The sequence below is a fragment of the Salvelinus sp. IW2-2015 genome, linkage group LG6.1, assembly GCF_002910315.2.
Source record: "Salvelinus sp. IW2-2015 linkage group LG6.1, ASM291031v2, whole genome shotgun sequence".
In the NCBI taxonomy this organism is placed as follows: Eukaryota; Metazoa; Chordata; class Actinopteri; order Salmoniformes; family Salmonidae; genus Salvelinus; species Salvelinus sp. IW2-2015.
Window position 1 is genome coordinate 3284395 of NC_036845.1, and position 17815 is coordinate 3302209.

Consider the following 17815-nt stretch of genomic DNA (forward strand, 5'->3'; position numbering starts at 1 on the left):
CCTCCCTAAGGCTTGGAGCACCGATAATCTGGACACTTCCGGGGAGCCCACTACCCGCTCCGTGGGCACCACTGCCAACTTGAAGGGGAAGATGAGTAAGAGGTGATACTGCCACTAAGACTGGCACACTGCCCTCTGGGTCTTAATCATTTCACTGAGGGTGGATTGGAACAGTTAAAGATCATTTCACAGAGGGTGGAACAAGTACACTGCTGACCTGCACAAGGGAAATGTGGCTGCAGTGTAGTTACAGGATGCAGAAGTGGTGTGAAATGTGAACCATTAGGCACCGATGGAACTTTGGTGCCAGACAAGGGATGCCAAGCATAGACTGAGAGGAAGGGTGTATATTTTATATACTTTAGTATTTCAGGTCCGCTATACTTTGTAGCTGTGCTCTGTGATGAATGCCCTTGTATGGACATCCCTGTCATGTCTTAAACCACTTCTGTAGAGACACGGGACGGAGAGAAGTTAAAGCACAAACACATACAGGGAACCTCAGAACTCCCCTTACGGCCCACGCAGTGCTGTGAAACAGGAAGGTCCCCAGTTTCATTTCCCCCTGGCTGCTGTGAGGTTATGTGGTAGTTGACAGTGGGAGGTTGATGTGATGTGAAGCTTAGAGGAGTGAGTGATGTCACTGATCAAGTTTGGCCCTGGTCACCGTATTGCCACTAAATAACCGCAGGTTGGCATAAAACCTAACCTTAACCACACCACTAAACCTAATGTCTAACCTTAAATTTAAGACCAAAAACACATTTTTGTTTTCATACATTTTTACAATCTAGCCAATTTTGACTTTGCAGCTGGCCCATCTAGCAGAAATCGCTCATATCTGCCTGCAGGTCAAGATTCATGACAATAAACGTCGAGCTGCAAAAATCACCATGCCATGGAACTGCCGCAGTCAGTGTGTGCATTTGGGAGTAGGGACATGCAAAGCAGTCTGCTCAGGGTGGTTTCTGTTCAAACTAGAACCACGGTCACTGTCAAGCTCCCATAGCTACAGCTTTGTTTGTCCTGGAGCTTCACTCCTAACCTAAGTGTAGGCCTACTAATTCACCCAAACATAGACACTGTATACAGGGCTTCTACTACTGCACTAACGTTAGAACAGTGTTGGTCTGCTGCTGTAAAAGACAAATAGATTCTCTGTATTGTGACTCACACACTCTGTGACTGTATAATGCTGCTATTTAATCTAATCTGACTGCTGTGTGTGTTTCTATCTCAGGCTGTCTGTTGTGAAAGGTCACTTCCCTAAGCTTGTTGACTGTGCCCACTTCCACTATGACAATGTGGAGTTTTGCTCCATCGAGGTAGGTTTTGACACAAGACTGTGCGTGCGGGATAAAATGCCCATTTTAGAAATGTAAACTACAAAGATGTCCTGCTTGGCTGACTGTAAATGAAGTGTTTTAGCCATGTCTATTACTAAGGTCGTAGGTCCTTATGGATGTTCCAGTGGCCTGCATTAGAACCTCAGCCTCATGCTGTAATGTTACTGTCGTGACGACAACCCCAGCATCATGCTGTAATGTTACTGTCGTGACGACAACCCCAGCCTCATGCCTGTAATGTTACTGTCGTGACGGCAACCCCAGCCTCATGCCTGTAATGTTACTGTCGTGACGGCAACCCCAGCCTCATGTCTGTAATGTTACTGTCGTGACGGCAACCCCAGCCTCATGCCTGTAATGTTACTGTCGTGACGACAAGCCCCCAGCCTCATGCCTGTAATGTTACTGTCGTGACGACAACCCCAGCCTCATGCCTGTAATGTTACTGTCGTGACGACAACCCCAGCCTCATGCCTGTAATGTTACTGTCGTGACGACAACCCCAACCTCATGCTGTAATGTTACTGTCGTGACGACAACCCCAGCCTCATGCCTGTAGTGTTGCTGTTGTAATGATCACATGTGAACAGGACTGACACTACTAATAACCTCACAGTACAGGTCTCACTGTGGGTGTGTGTGTGTTACCGCATGTCGGTACTGTGTGTTCCTGTCAGAATGCGTCAGGGCTATGGCCGGAAGGGGGTGGGGTGGGCACAGTGGAGAGATGAGAGCAGCAACATCTCCAGGGCTGAGGCTGGCTCTCTTTCTTTGTACCTGACCTACACAAACTCACTCCGATTTTCAGTCCATGGGCATCGTAGTGGAAGAGCAGCAGTACTCTCTCTTTTTCTCTGACGTTCTCACTCATACCTCTCTAGATGTAGATAATGTAACGTCATCCTATTACAAGGATTAGGTAACTTAATGCCATTTTAAACATATTCATGATGATGAACTCCATACACCTGATGTAGTGAGCGACATCATCACCTCCATGTCTCTCCCCACCCAGCACAGCTGTTAGTGCTCTCGTTCTCTGTGCTGGAGCATGCATGTGTGTGTTGAGCAGAGGGAGCACTACTCATTAGTGTCTGAAGCCCCTGAAGAAAAGAGATCTGAAAGAGACCATTCTCATCTCACTGTCCTTGCTCTCTGAGTCAGAAACAAACACACGCCAAAGCGCCTCCTTTTCTTCCTCTTTCTTGCATTTGCTTTCTTAAGTCTCTCTGACTCCTTCCTCTTTACCTCTCCCTCTCTCTTCCTACCTCCCTCCACTGAGTCTCTCTCTCTCTCTCTCTCTCTCTCTCTCTCTGCATCTCTCTTTCTGTCCTTCTGCTGCTCTCTCTGTATATCTCTCGGCGTTAGTCATAGTGGATGTGATGTGAAGGTCCTTCAGACAAACGCTCTGAAGTCCACAACGCTGCCGGTCTCATATCAGATGAAAGTATTTTCTATTTTAATCTGCCTGGAGCCTCAACACCGCCCTCACTTCTTCCTCCTCTTCCCCCCCAAAAAAGAAAAGACAACAACAAAAAATGTCTTCCTTTTGTGCTTGTTTGTAGAAGCCCACTTGTTTGTAAATCCGGGCCACCAGAACCCCATGGGTGTCCTACGGCTCCACCCGAGGCTTTCTATTAGCGACACATGGCTCTGTTGTCACTAGTTTAGCAGGCTTGTCTTTTCACAGCTTTCTCTGCATTGTTAAGTCCATTAACCTTTACTGTTTGTTGGCTGAGATGTTGTCGGCCATTTTGAAAGATCTCCTGATTTAGTTGGCTGCTTTATTAGAAAATGCAGAATCTGGGCGACTAGGAGGGAGGTTGTGTAAAGGTACCAGGCAAGGATTGAGATTTCCCTGGATATAATGTATCCTGATCGTGTGTGTAGGTATAGGAGGGTGCTTTGCAGTATCCTTGTATGTGTGTTTGCTTATTCGGTGTACAGTAGGCTATGTGTTTTGTATAGTTGCTCCACCTGTTCCTCTGACCCATGCTTGTGTGTGTGTGGGTTTCTGTTCCTCAGTTGCAGTTTGCAAACGAGCAGAGCGATGCCAGCTGGAACTCGGGCTCTGCCAAAGACCTGGTTTTCCTGGTGCAGGTGTCCTGCCAGGTGAGTGGGCACGACCACATACCCTCGCCAAACACGAGTGCACACGCACTCGCACATCTCCTTGCCAGGGCTATATCTAACCCAGACACATTCACACCAACACGTACACTTAGACAGTGGGAATATATTTCCCCCTCCCTCTCTCCTCCTGTCTGACTTATTCCCCCCTTCCTTGTTCTCCTCCTCACATTAATATTTCTGTCCCCTCTTCTTTCCCTCTCGCTGTCTCGCGTGCTCTCTCTCTTTCTCTCTCTGTCTCTCCGTCTGTCTGTGTGATGTAGGCTAAGACGTGGATGGTTCGGCGCTCCTATGAGGAGTTCCGTACTCTGGACGCTCACCTCCACCAGTGTATCTACGACCGGCGTTACTCCCAGCTGCTGCCCCTGCCACCCCTCAGCGAGATCGGGGACAGGGTAGAGGTGAGTGGGGACTGTGGGAGAGCTTATTTGTTGAGGGGGTTATGTAGCATTCTGGCTGAATTAGCTGTAGAATGTTTTTCTGTACTGTATGGAGGTCGATGGTACCGCTGTAGGTTAGCATGAAGACCTCTGAGAATGACATGAAATTACCTTCATCGAGGTTATGTAGTCATCGTTGTCTGTGACCTGTCTGTCTCTGTACACATTTGTTCTCTGATTCTAGCAGGTGTTGATATTAGGGTCACCTGTCTTCATCTATGGTATCTGGGAGTAGATGTATGTAAATGGCTGTCGGCTCCTACAGTAGCTGTGTGTTAAGTCCTGCGTCAGTTGTTTTTGTTGTTTATCAGATCTTCACCCCGCTGCTGTCGGAGTACCTGAGCCGCCTCTCCATGATCGTGGACAACAAGCTCAACTGTGGGCCTGTGCTCAGCTGGATGGAGGTGAGACTATTAAAGTGTCTTTAGAAAACATAAGAGAGTGGGCTGTGTGGTCCAGTGGTTACAGCCGCTGACCCCGGCTCACATATATGCCAGAGTCAGCATGGGTTCGAATCTGGCCCACTGCCTTTTGATTCTCCCTCCCCCATCTTTCACACGGTAGTACTATCTCTTCAATAAAGCTAAAAAAAACTTGGTGGGACTCCTTTTTTTTTTTTTAAGGAGTGGGGCTGCCCCTCCCCCTGAAGACGTTGAAAGAAAGAGTGAAGGTGAGAATAAGCTGTAAAAACATGGAAACATAAGAAATTGGCCAGAGAAAGAAGACAATTGTTGGGGAAGATCAAAGAAGAGTGGGAGAGAGAAAGACAGACCTAGAGAGACAGGCTTTGTCTTACCACCTGTGCATTAGCCCTACTACTATAATTAAGGGATATTGAGAAAGTGGTGTAATTATTTGCCCGTCTATTCCTTAAACAACAGAGGTTTGTGTTTGCTGTTCCRCCCAGATTGACAACCGTGGGAATCGGTTCCTCCTGAAAGAGGAAGCTTCGCTCAACGTTCCCGCCATCGCCGCTGCTCATGTCATCAAGCGCTACACGGCGCAGGCCAGCGACGAGATCTCCATTGAGGTATGGAGCTGCTGCAGGGATACACAGAACCAAATGAGATTTACATTAGTGGCACTCATAGTTTTCAGATTTCTATGTCACCTCTGTCTGGGCCTTGGTCTCTCTGTTTGGCTGTCACCTTCCTTTTTCTTCTTTTTTTCCTTTTCCATCTTCCTGTTCTGTCTATTCCTGTCCTCATCTCCTCCTCCTGCTCTACATACTGCTCCTCTTTCTGTTTCTGGGCCACAGCACCCCGGAATGGGGTGACCCAAACACCGAGGCACATTTTAGCGCTTCTGTCTCTCTCTCTCTTTCCGTCTCACTCTCATTTTGTCTCTCTCTCGTGCTCTCTATCTCTTTCCGTCTCACTCTCATTTTGTCTCTCTCTCGTGCTCTCTATCTCTTTCCGTCTCACTCTCATTTTGTCTCTCTCTCGCGCTCTCTCTCTCTGTTTCTCTCTCTGTTTCTTATCTCCTCTCTGTCCTGTCCTCCTTACAGTGAGGAATGGCAACTGTATCTCATCTGTTCTCCTTATCTGTTATCTGAAATAAGTGTGAGGAGTTCAGCCAAATCGGGCAGGATACATTATGCCCTGATCCAGCTTGTTGTGTCTGGATAATGTTTCGTTTTGGGGCTGGTGTTTTGACTGCCGAGGCTGTATTATGTGTGTTGATGTACTTTTGGCCCTGGTGGTGGTGGGGGGGTGATGTTAAATGAAGTCATCTGGCTCGTTTGCCTGTAGACTTTGTCTGAAGTCGGAGGTTGTTTAATGTCTTTGTCTAATGTGTGTGTCTCTCCAGGTGGGAGATATCCTGTCTGTAATTGATATGCCACCCAAAGAGGACTCCAACTGGTGGAGGGGGAAGCATGGCTTCCAGGTACACGACACAATCACTGGAGACTTCCACCACTGGCTGTCTCCCTCACCCGCACGCCTGTCTCCCTCACCCACTCTAAAGAGTCCCGCTGCAGAACAACAGTTCTCCAGATGATGGCTACATTCACTATCTCACGTCTTCATGTTTCTGTACTTCCTTTTTCCCTTCTCGTTTTGTTTCCTCTTTCTTTATATTTCTTTCTTTCACTGTTCTCTATTTTCACCAAGCTTCTACTTTTAACTCATTTGCTCTTGTTTTTTAACCTATGTCATGTGTAAGCTATTGTGTGTGTGTGCCCAAGTTTTTGTGTGTCCGTGCTTGTTATCCTCAGTTACTTTGATGGTCTTTCCCCACTTTAGGTGGGCTTCTTCCCCAGTGAGTGTGTGGAGCTCATCAGCGAGAAGCCTCAGTCCACCGCTAAAATAGGTAGCTTACACACACACACACACACACACACATTATGACACCACCATACTGAATCCCACTTACTGTACATTATCACATACAATGCCTTCGGAAAGTACTCAAACCCCTTGACCGTTTCCACATTTTGTTGCGTTAATCTTATTCAGAAATGTTTTCCTCGTAAATCTACAGACGATACCCCATAATGACAAAGCGAAAACGGGTATAAAATAAAAAACAGGAATACCTTATTTACGTAAGTATTCAGACCCTTTGCTATGAGACTCAAAATTGAGCTCAGGTGCATCCCGTTTCCATTGATCATCCTTGATGTTTCTACAACTTGATTGGAGTCCACCTGTGGTAAATTCAATTGATTGGACATGATTTGTAAAGGCACACACATGTCTATATAAAGGTCCCACCAAACCATGAGGTCGAAGGAATTGTCCGTAGAGCTCTGAGACAGGATTGTTTCGAGGCACAGATCTGGGGAAGGGTACCAAAAGAACACCGTGCCCTCCATTCTTAAATGCAAAAGTTTGTCACCACCAAGACTCTTCCTAGAGCTGGCCCGCCCAGCCAAACTGAGCAATTAGGGGGAGAAAGGCCTTGGTCAGGGAGGTGACCAAGAACCCGATGGTCACTTTGACTGGGCTCTAGTGTTCCTCTGTGGAGATGGGAGAACATTCCAGAAGGACAACCATCTCTGCAGCACTCCACCAATCAGGCCTTTATTGTAAAGTGGCCAGATGGAAGCCACTCTTCAGTAAAAGGCACATAACAGCCCGCTTGGAGTTTGCCTTTAGGAGTCTTTAGACTCTCAGAACATGAGAAACAAGATTCTCTGGTCTGATAAAACCAAGACTGAGTATTTTGGCCTAAATGCCAAGGATCATGTCTGGAGAAAACCTGGCACCATCCCTACGGTGAAGAATGGTGGTGGCAGCATCTTGCTGTGTGGATGTTTTTCAGCGGTGGGGACTGGGAGACCAGTCAGGATTGAAGGGAAAGATGAATGGAGCAAAGTACAGAGAGATCCTTGATGAAAACCTGCTCCAGAGCACTCTGGACCTCAGACTGGGGTGAAGGTTCACCTTCCATTAGGACAACGATCCTAAGCACACAGCCATGACAACGCAGGAGTGGCTTCGGGACAAGTCTCTGAATGTCCCTGAGTGGCCCAGCCAGAGCCTGAACTTGAACCCGGTCGAACATCTCTAGAGAGACCTGACAATAGCTGTGCAGCGATGCTCCCCATCCAACCTGACAGAGCTTGAAGATCTGCAGAGAAAAATGGGAGAAACTCCCCAAATACAGGTGTGCCAAGCTTGTAGCGTCATACCCAAGAATACTCGAGGCTGTAATCGCTGCCAAAGATGCTTCAACAAAGTACTGAGTAAACGGTCTGAATACTTATGTAAATGTAATATTTCTGTTTTTTTAAGTAAATTTGCAAACATTTATGAACTGTTTTTGCTTTGTCATTATGGGTTACTGTGTGTAATTTGAGGGGGGGGGGAACAACTTAATACATTTTAGAATAAGGCTGTAACGTAGGGGTATGAATACTTTCCGAATGCACTGTCACCAGATCAATGTCAGATGTATTGAGTGACGTTTGTGTTTCCAGATGGAGATCCAGCCAACGCCAGCGCACCAGGACCTCCCTCTCCTACATCTGGTAAACAGACGCAATCAACCAATCAATCACTACTGTATGAGTATTCAGTCTCCACAGAGCGTGTCGACGGTTTTGCAGGGGCTGGCTTGAAATGAGTTTGACAACATGCAGTACTAGCTGTCATGGTTACTATGTTTTCTTTCTGGCATGCAGCATATATTGCTTATATTTAATTGAACTGTATATAACAGCCACTTTTCCTCCCTCCCTTGTATCTTCGTCTTGTAAGTCTTCTAAGTAAACATTATAAAATGATATCTCTCTCTAGACAATTTTTTTATTAAAGGATCCATGACCTCGTGTTATAACCAGAAACACACAGCGGATCACATAGTTTCACAATTACTCAGCCCATAGGTTATTTTGCTTGCCTAATGTGGTCACCACAACATCTTTGCTATCTTCATATTTGTATCTCCGACCACAGTATATCTCTGTTTTGGGAGTGCGAAGTACAGAACAACAATGTATTTAGCTGGTGTTTCAACCGCCTTCCTGTTGTATCTATTGCCTTTCTCTCTTTTTCTCTCTCTCAGTTCCTCAGCCTTGGTACCTAAGACTTGCTGGTAACAACAACTGAAATGGAATTTCTCTCATTAATCTATTTGTCATCTAATCAGAGTCCTTCCACCGTCCTTATCTTTCCTAACGCCTCATCTCTCCCCTTAATGCAGGGCCTGTATAACACACATTTCCCCTTAAGCCAACCAGGAAACGTACAATAGCCATTTATACAACTAGCCAAGCCTAGGGCTGTTCACATGGCAGGAGTGGTGAGGATGTTTTTAGAGTAGAATTAGTGTACATGTATTTTAGAGTCACCCATAAATCATAAAACACAATGGAGCTTGTTGTATAAATGAGAAGCAAGTCATTGTTTTAGAGGAAGACGATACAGGTTTATTATGACCAATGACAATCATTATTTCCTTGCTCCTAATCTTCACGATGCGTTCAAGTAATCTGCTGCTGCTTATTGTTCTAATGATGTTGGTGGTCGTGGCTCATTGGTCCAGAACACGACCCAGCCTCCTACTAGTGTTCATGCTCCAGCTCCCACTAAACTCTCCTATTTTCTCATGTATTTTCACCCGTTTTATATTTGATGACGATGATGACATTCATGGATACACATACACACGTGAACACACATGTTTGCAGGCACTTCTCTGTACACACAAACAAAGACACGCCCCTCACAAAGATGGACCCCTCACCCACCACAATAGTCTCTCTTTCCCACTGTAGTGTCATTACTCAGCAGCTCTCTGTCGCCCCCCTCTGACAGTTTCTAAGAAGCACGGCAAGCTGATGGGATTCCTGCGCACCTTTATGAAGTCCAGGCCCACCAAGCAGAAGCTCAAACAGAGAGGCATTCTTAAGGAGAGGGTGTTCGGCTGTGACCTGGGAGAGCACCTCCTCAACTCAGGACTGGACGGTACATAAAACACACACTTATCCTCACGTAACCTTTTGGGGATGTAAAGTAGTTGTCAGTATCTTTGGGCTTGTTATTTTTATAGTAATGTAAGAGTGAGTAGCTGGCTGCAGAGAGTGAGCGGTTTTGGTGTGTCAAGTGAACTCGGAACAATATTTAAGTCAATCATGCCATTTTAGGATCCCATTAGTGCTTCGGAGTTGATGAAATGGGCCCATTGCCCTAGTTAGATTTCTACAGTTCTAATTCTAGAGTCTCAGGGAGTCATCTCTGTGTGTCCTTGAGAGCCTGGTCTGGTTTGGTGTACTACTGTAACGTGTGACAAGGATCTTTGTGGGCTTCTCCAGTTCCACAGGTTCTGAAGAGCTGCTCAGAGTTCATAGAGAAGCATGGTGTGGTGGACGGCATCTACAGGCACTCTGGAGTCTCCTCCAACATTCAGAAACTCCGGTACCACTCCTCATGCTAACCCTGCATGTCAGGCCCTGAACCTGTAAAGACTTAGAAGAACTACATAGATCATTGACTGCATTCATAAGATACATATAGGCAAATATGCAATACTTTTTTGGCATTCAACCCTATTTGACACTCTCTCTGTCCACCAGACATGAGTTTGACAGTGAGAACGTTCCAGACCTGACCAAGGATATGTACATGCAGGACATCCACTGTGTGGGGTCCCTGTGTAAGCTCTACTTCAGAGAGCTTTCCCAACCCTGCTCACCTACCAGCTCTACGACAAGTTTGCTGTGAGTACATGCCATAACCCAACACAACTCCTCCAACTGAAAGGCTGTCCATTGTCAAGGCTAAACTTGCATCTGTTTTTTCCCTGGTCTTCCTCCGTAGGACTGTATGGGAGAGATGACGACGACGAGCGCATGGTGAAAGTACATGATGTCATCCAGCAGCTCCACCACCACACTACAGGTTATCAAACACAGCCATGGAGACAGAGACTACAGTATACAACAACACAGCCATGGAGACAGGTACAGGTATAACACAACACAGCCATGGAGACAGAGACTACAGGTATACACAGACGCCATGGAGACAGCGGACTACAGGTATAAACAAAACAGCCATGGAGCAGAGACTACAGGTATACACACACGCCATGGAGACAGAGACTACAGGTATACAACACACAGCCATGGAGACAGAGACTACAGGTATACACAACACAGCCATGGAGACAGAGACTACGGTATACCCAACACAGCCATGGAGACAGAGACTACAGGTATACACAAACAGCCATGGAGACAGAGACTACAGGTATACACAAACAGCCATGGAGACAGAGACTACAGGTATACAAACAAACACAGCCATGGAGACAGAGACTACAGGTTATACAAACAACACAGCCATGGAGACAGAGACTCAGGTATACAAACACCCAGCCATGGAGACAGAGACTACAGGTATACAAACAACACAGCCATGGAGACAGAGACTACAGGTATACAAACAACACAGCCATGGAGACAGATTGTGGATTGATGTTGTCTCTCTTTGTCAGGACCCTGGAGTACCTCGTTAGACACCTGGCTGGTCTGGCCACCTGCAGCGGAGAGACCAACATGCACATCAAGAACCTGGCCATTGTCTGGGCCCCCAACCTGCTCAGGTGTGTGTCTGTGCCTACCTGTTGTGGATCGTTCCTATAGAAATATATATTTTAGAACAGGTGTGCCTCTGACATGTACCGTGAGGAATCATGTCAGCTCTATTCATGGCATTTCTGTCTGCAACACCTTCCTGGAGTTGACCCTGGTGTGGCTGTGTGTTGTCTCCGTGGCAGATCTATGGAGATCGAGGCGGTGGGTCTGAGTGGTGCTGACCCGTTTAAGGAGGTGCGGATCCAGTCTGTGGTGGTGGAGTTTCTCCTCAGTCACGTGGACGTGCTCTTCAGTGACTCCTTCACCTCTGTAGGACGCTTCACAGGCACAGGTATGCACATCACCATAACCCAAACGCTGGCTTCTCTAACGCTCACTGGACGCAATCCTCCGAACTGGAGTTCCATTTGTGTGGATACACACATTTCCCATTGAAATCAATGCATTATTTGCATCAGTCGGCAATCGTCAGTGACGTGTGGATTTCAAGTTAGGATTCGACTGAAAATGTCTTCTCTCCTTCAGAGTGCTCCCTCTGTCTTCTCTCCCTCTGTATCAGCTCTGTGGTTTTGTGTTATCAATGCCACACACAGAGCATTTACCTCAGAGCCTCAAAGCCTCTTTTTAGTACCTACAGTAACTAGCTTTACTACTCAGCCAGCCAGGCTTCCTCTATCCTCTATTTAATGCTTTTAGTTGTCTGGTTAAACAGAGAGCTTTGGTTAAAGCCCTGTATATAATGGATGACACTTCTACCACCATTACAACTGTCACCACCACCCGCTGTCCGCCGCTTTTTACCCCGCAAATGCTGTAAATCTATGAAAGCAACTCTACTTGAATGACTCTGTGATATATTATTTCATTGCACTCTTTGTCTTGCCTCGCAGCACAGTGTAACATGTGTATGAATAGTCTAAAATGGCAGTAATATAAGTGATTTAAGCATGGAAAGATTTTTCCACTGCATCCATTTGCTTCATAATTGATTGTCCAAAAAGTAGTACAATATTTGGCAACATTTTGTTCTTTACTCTCGATAAACATCAGTATTAAATATGGAATAAAACTGAAAACTTACCATAAAGTGAGCCCTCAGCCACACTGATACTGTAACCATCCCACTGGGCACAGACTTCAATTCAACGTCTATTCCACCTTGATTCAATGTAATTTCATTGAAGTGATGTGGAAACAACGTTGATTCAATCAGTGTATGCCCAGTGTGATGGAAGCAGCAGATAGTGAGCGAGAGCTSTGTGTCTCCGTAGCAACGGGCAAGCTGGAGTGTAAGGTCTCTCGGCAGCACCAGAGAACCAGGCTGGTGAGTCTGCAGGAGGCCAGGGGTGAGGAGGAGGAGGTGGGGGAGGCCAGGGGTGAGGAGGAGGTGGGGGCGGCCAGGGGGAGGGGGGGGGTGGGGCGGTCGGGGGGGGCGGGGGGGGGGGGGGGGGCGGGGGGGGGGGGGGGGGTGGGGGAGGCCAGGGGTGAGGAGGAGGTGGGGGAGGCCAGGGGTGAGGAGGTCCCTTAGGCCCCCAGGCACCCTCTTTTGGAAGTCAACGTAGCGAGGCGACACTACTCCATGTTCTGACCGTCCGTGCCTTCTCTCTCTCAATGCTGGATGCTTACAAGCGCTCTATAGCGTTGATTAGTTTAGTTTAGTTTAGGCTTGGTCTACTTTTGGCTTCTGTGTGACCCATTTGTCCTGAGATCTCTGTACGATGTGCACAAGAAAGAGTTCATGATGAATGTGTCTCATCCTATTGGGCTTTTGTCTGTTGTTTTCCAGTAGATAGTAAGTATAGCCAAGTTGGCCTCTCGAGTGGCGCAGTGGTCTATGGCATGTATAAAACCCACTAGAGATTCTGGGTTCGTGTCCAGGCTCTGTCGCAGCCGGCAGACCCATGAGGCGGCGCACAATTGGCCCAGCGTCGTCCGGGTAAGGGGAGGGTTTGGCTGACAGGGATGTCCTTGTCCCATCGCGCACTAGCGACTCCTGTGGTGGGCCGGGCGCAGTGCACACTGACACGGTCGCCAGGTGTATGGTGTTTCCTCCGACACATTGGTGCGGCTGGCTTCCGGGTTAAGTGGGCATTGTGTCAAGAAGCAGTGCGGCTTGGTTGGGTCGTGTTTTGGAGGACGCTCGGTTCTCGACCTTCGCCTCTCCCGAGTCCGTACGGCAGTTGCAGCGATGAGACAAGACTGTAACTACCAATCACTTGGATACCACGAAAAAGGGGTAAAAAAACAAACATTTAATATAGCTAAGTTTTGTGTGCACATGCTGATATATGTTTGTATAAACCCAGTGTCTCTTCATGGTTTGAGTCACTGGTCAACCGTGAACTCTCACGTGATTTTTCGGTTGTATTGACAGTTGAATAGGCAATAAACTTCCATCCTGGTTCAAATTCATCCCATCTTGAAGTAAATGTGGTCCGTTACATTTTGTGTGTACTCCAATATTTATTTTTGTCATTTTAAATAGTTATTAAAGTAACMTTTAGGTTGTTTTGCGCTGTAATGCTCAAACTATTAAAGAATAGATGTTGTTTTGATCAATGTGTCACAAATGCTGTGGATATTTCTTTTAAGAGGATTACATTGAGCCAGAACCACCAGGTAAAACAACAATGTTGAATTGACTATTCCCAGCTTCCGTGATCTGTTTTGTCTTGTCAGCTAGCTAAATAATCAATAGGCCCTATAGCTAAAATGTTTAACCTCAGTATTGTCTACAGATCAGCAGTYTCTGTGTGCTTCTCCAGCTGAAGCGTTTCTGTCAGCGTCCCAGCCAGGGCTCAGCTAGATGCTTGCTTTGCGTCTCAGACTCCACGCCAGGAAAGTCCCAAAAATATTTTGCGTGTCAGATTGTTCTGGCTATTCTCACAGAAACTTAATTGGCAGGATGAATGTTTGATATGGTTTTTACATTTGTATCACAGACCATTTGTGAGAAAATCCTCTAAGACCCTATGATCTGTGAACTGTACATGATAGTGTGCTCTAAAATATGGATTATGTCTAGATGATGATTTTGTAACACATTTATTCAACATAAAACATATTAGTGAATATCTCGTACCATTTAGATTTTGTACATTTTTAGACATTGTTTGAAACTATATATACTGTACAAGTACATCAACTTTTCAACGTTCTGCTACTTTTAAAGTTATGATAAATTATGTGAGCACCACCAGTGAATGGGAAAATGGATTCAAATGTAACTCCCTCTGCTGGTGATTTGCTGAATGTGATTGCTTAATGACTTATGGAAATTTTTATGTATAAAAGTAGCAGAGCACAATTTTACGCATTTGAAAGTGTTTGACATGTTGTTCCAACAATTTGTCCCAAAAATATGCTAAATCAAAAAGGGGATTTTTGAAAGTATTAATATAAATAGTTTTATGTTGAATACATTTAATGTGAAAAATTGTATTGCAGTAAATTAAAGTGGAAAAAATATTTTGGGGCTTTCCTGGCATGTACTTGCCCTATAAGACACTGTTACAGTACTCTGTTAATTGCATTATAATAATACATATTTGTTTAGATGTCAATCCTGTCTGATGACCCATGCTCTGCTCTCCCCTGACGGGTGTCCTGTTTAGCAAATTTCAGCGAACTTTGCCATTGAGGTTACTTTGGTTGCTCTTTGATTTGGAGTTTCAAATGAAAAGGTCCAACTTCCTCTGCATACCTCAGCCTTCCCTCCCTTTATGTTGTTTACTCCATGTGATTTCTGAGTTGCAAGCGTCTCCATGTCTTATTCGCTCTCGTTGGGCAAATCTGTAATGACACCCTATTTCCCGTATAGTACTCTTTTATTTTTTTTATTTTTTATTTTTAATAAAAAAATGTTATTCTTTTCATTTTTTTATTTTTTTACACATAGTGTGCCACTTAGGGGCTTTGGCCAAAGGTAGTGCACTTACTATACAGGGAATAGGATCTCATTTGAAACTAAGCTTTTGGCCTCCGTCACCAAAGCCTCCTCACTCTCCCACCCTCTACCTATTACTAACTGTCCTCTCTCTGCCTGCAGGGCGGCACTCTCTGACCAGGCCCAAGTCCTTTGTGTCCACCAGGCTGCTCTCCCTAGAAGAGGCCCAGGCCAGGACACAGGCTCCTCTGCTCCTCCAGGGGGCGCCAGTCCAGTTCCAGGGCCAGTTCCACACCGTGCTGGACCACCCTGTCGACAGGTGAGTGGGAGGCCAGGCTTATTCCAGACAATGCAAGTTTCTATAGTTTCACTATAACATGCAGTTGATTTAGCAGTCTCACCCACCTAAATCTCTCTCTCTCTCCTTCTCTGTCTTGCTCTCTCTCCTCCCCTTACAGGAGGAAGAGAGGGCTGAAGGTACGGAAGGCAGCTGGAGGGAGCTGGAAGACYTTCTTTGCGATCGGGAAGCCCCTGGGGGCGGGGCAACGTAAACCAATGAGGATCAGCTCCCTGTTCCAGCCCGCCACCTCACATGCAGGTAGATATCATGTCTGATATCATGTCTACCTCCATGTCTACCTCCATCCATCCATTTACCTGGATGGATGGAGGTAGAAAGGAAAATAAATACCAACCACAGTTTATCGCCCCTTTTGATCCTCTCTTTGTATGACAGATCTCTTTCTCTCTCTCTGGTCTCTCTCTCTCTCTGGTCTCTCTCTGATCTCTCGCTCTGGTCTCTCTCTCTCTCTCTCTCTCTCTCTCTCTCTCTCTCTCTCTCTCTCTCTCTGGTCTCTCTCTCTTTGGTCTCTCCTGCAGGTTGTCGTGTGGACAGTGTGACCCTGCGTTCAGCTAAGAGTGAGGAATCCTTATCGTCCCAGCACAGTGGAGCAGGTACACCACAGTAGGCCATAACACACTGACGCTAATACTGCTACTCATCTCAGCAGTTTAAGTCCTTGCAGACTGATCGATAGCAGAGCCTCTCTCTTCTCGTCCGTTAAGTATAGAGTATGAGATTTCTCTTTCAGGGGAGGCTGTGGAAGAGCAGGAATATGTCTGGAAGCAGTGATGATAGTTTGAGTCATTTTGGGACAGTCGGAGTAGAATGGATTGTTTGGGAGCTGGTTGGAGCACTAAGAGACGAGCACTACAGAGACGCTTATTTTAAAACCTGACTATTCCTTTTTTCTTTTCTTTTTTGCTTTCTCTCTCTTCCTACCTCTCCTTCTCTCTCAGGACAGTCGAAGCGTCTGCGGCGGCCCCGCTCCAGCAGTGACGGTCTGTCTTTGGCTGCCTCCATGGACCCTCAGCACCTGCCCCAGCGCCCCCCGTCCCGCCTGCCTTCCAGCCGCTCGTATGATAGCCTGCTGCCTGAGGACCGCCYGCCCAGGGAMGATGGAGACYATGAGGAGGATGAAGACGAGGAAGGCATCTACATGCTGCCTGACTTCTCCAACCAGGACCCGGCTGCTTCCTGGATGGCCGAGGACGTCATTGACTTCAGCCCCACCTTCCTGGAGGACGGACCAATCGGCTTGAGCAGCAGCGCAGTCACCGCGGGCGGCAGGGAGTCCCCGCCCACTGCCACGCCCCCTCCCTACCGCTGCCTCAGCCACCAAGGACACTCTCACTCCAGCAGCCAGCGCTCAATCACAGAGGACCCCGACTCGGTGCTCAACCAATCGGATGCGGCCGTCAGGAGAAGTCTGATCATCGCCGCCACAGCCCCGCCCCTTCAGGTGTTCTGTCAACACAGACCGGCCAATACCAGCCCATCTGCCGGCCAATCATGGGAGGGTGCCAACCTGAGTACCTCACACAGTCAAGGCCAGGGCCAGCCCCCTACATCTGTGACCTCTGCCCCCTCTGCTCAGCCCCCGCCAGAGAGAAGATCTTTTACCCGGAAGATGGTGAATGCCTTCTCACAAAAATCCCCCAAGTCCCCTACACTGGACATCTCTGACCCTGTATCCATCAGCGTCCCAGCTAAGGTACTTCCTCCCTCTCTGTCACTGCTGTCCCTGTATTTCTGTATCTCAGGATTGGAGTTTACTTGCCTATATACTCTGTATGATAAATTTGCCTCACCAAACTTGACTTTCTCTCTCGTAGGTGTTGGACATGATTGGCGGGCGAGCTGGTGAATTACAGCCTGGCATCCCGAGCAGCGGCCCCTCCCAGTCACAGCCTCCTCAGATGATCTCCATGCTGCTTCGGTCATGTGACTTCCAGCTGACGGAGAGCTGCCAGCAGGAGATCCGCAGCAAACTGGGCCCCGAGGCCAAGATCAGAGGACAGGGTGAGTAAACAGAAATGGACTCTGCCAACAAGTTTGATTGATTGAATGTATTAGTTGATTGATTTATAATCATCATCAAAAATGAGTTTGTTTTCAATGATGATTTGAGGTTTTACTGCAGACCATAGTCATGTAATTTAACCCTCCTCTCCCCTCTACAGGTATAACGGGACCCACCGGTGCCCCCCTGRTRMCCCAGCCTCCCCCTCCACCTCCTAAAAACCCAGCACGCCTCATGGCCCTGGCCCTGGCTGAGAGTGCCAACAAGGCCCTGAGACAGGGCGCCTCGCCCCCCTACCGCCCCCCTCAGTCCCGGTCCCAGGACGTAGCCGACACCCGCTACCAGAGMTCCCTGTCTGCCGACGCAGGAGAGCTGCTGTCCTCTGACCCCAATCAGCTCTACTCCACAGTGCGCCCCCTGTCTGTGTGGATGACCGAGGGAGAGGGAAACGCGACAGAGACTGCAGCAGATACAGGACATGGCCAGGGAGAGAGGACTCCAGGACAGGTGTGTGTGTGTGTGGGAGTGTGCACATGTCTGTAAGTGGCACTGTATGGGTGTAACTTTGTGTAAACTGTGTCCGTTTGTACTGTGGTAAATTCTAA

The 17815-nt window shown here is 47.2% G+C and overlaps 1 pseudogene; it reads left to right on the forward strand.

The window, feature by feature from the left end:
* The window catches only part of LOC111964910 (rho GTPase-activating protein 33-like), a 40605-nt pseudogene that overhangs the window by 15963 nt on the left and 6827 nt on the right, over positions 1-17815 (forward strand).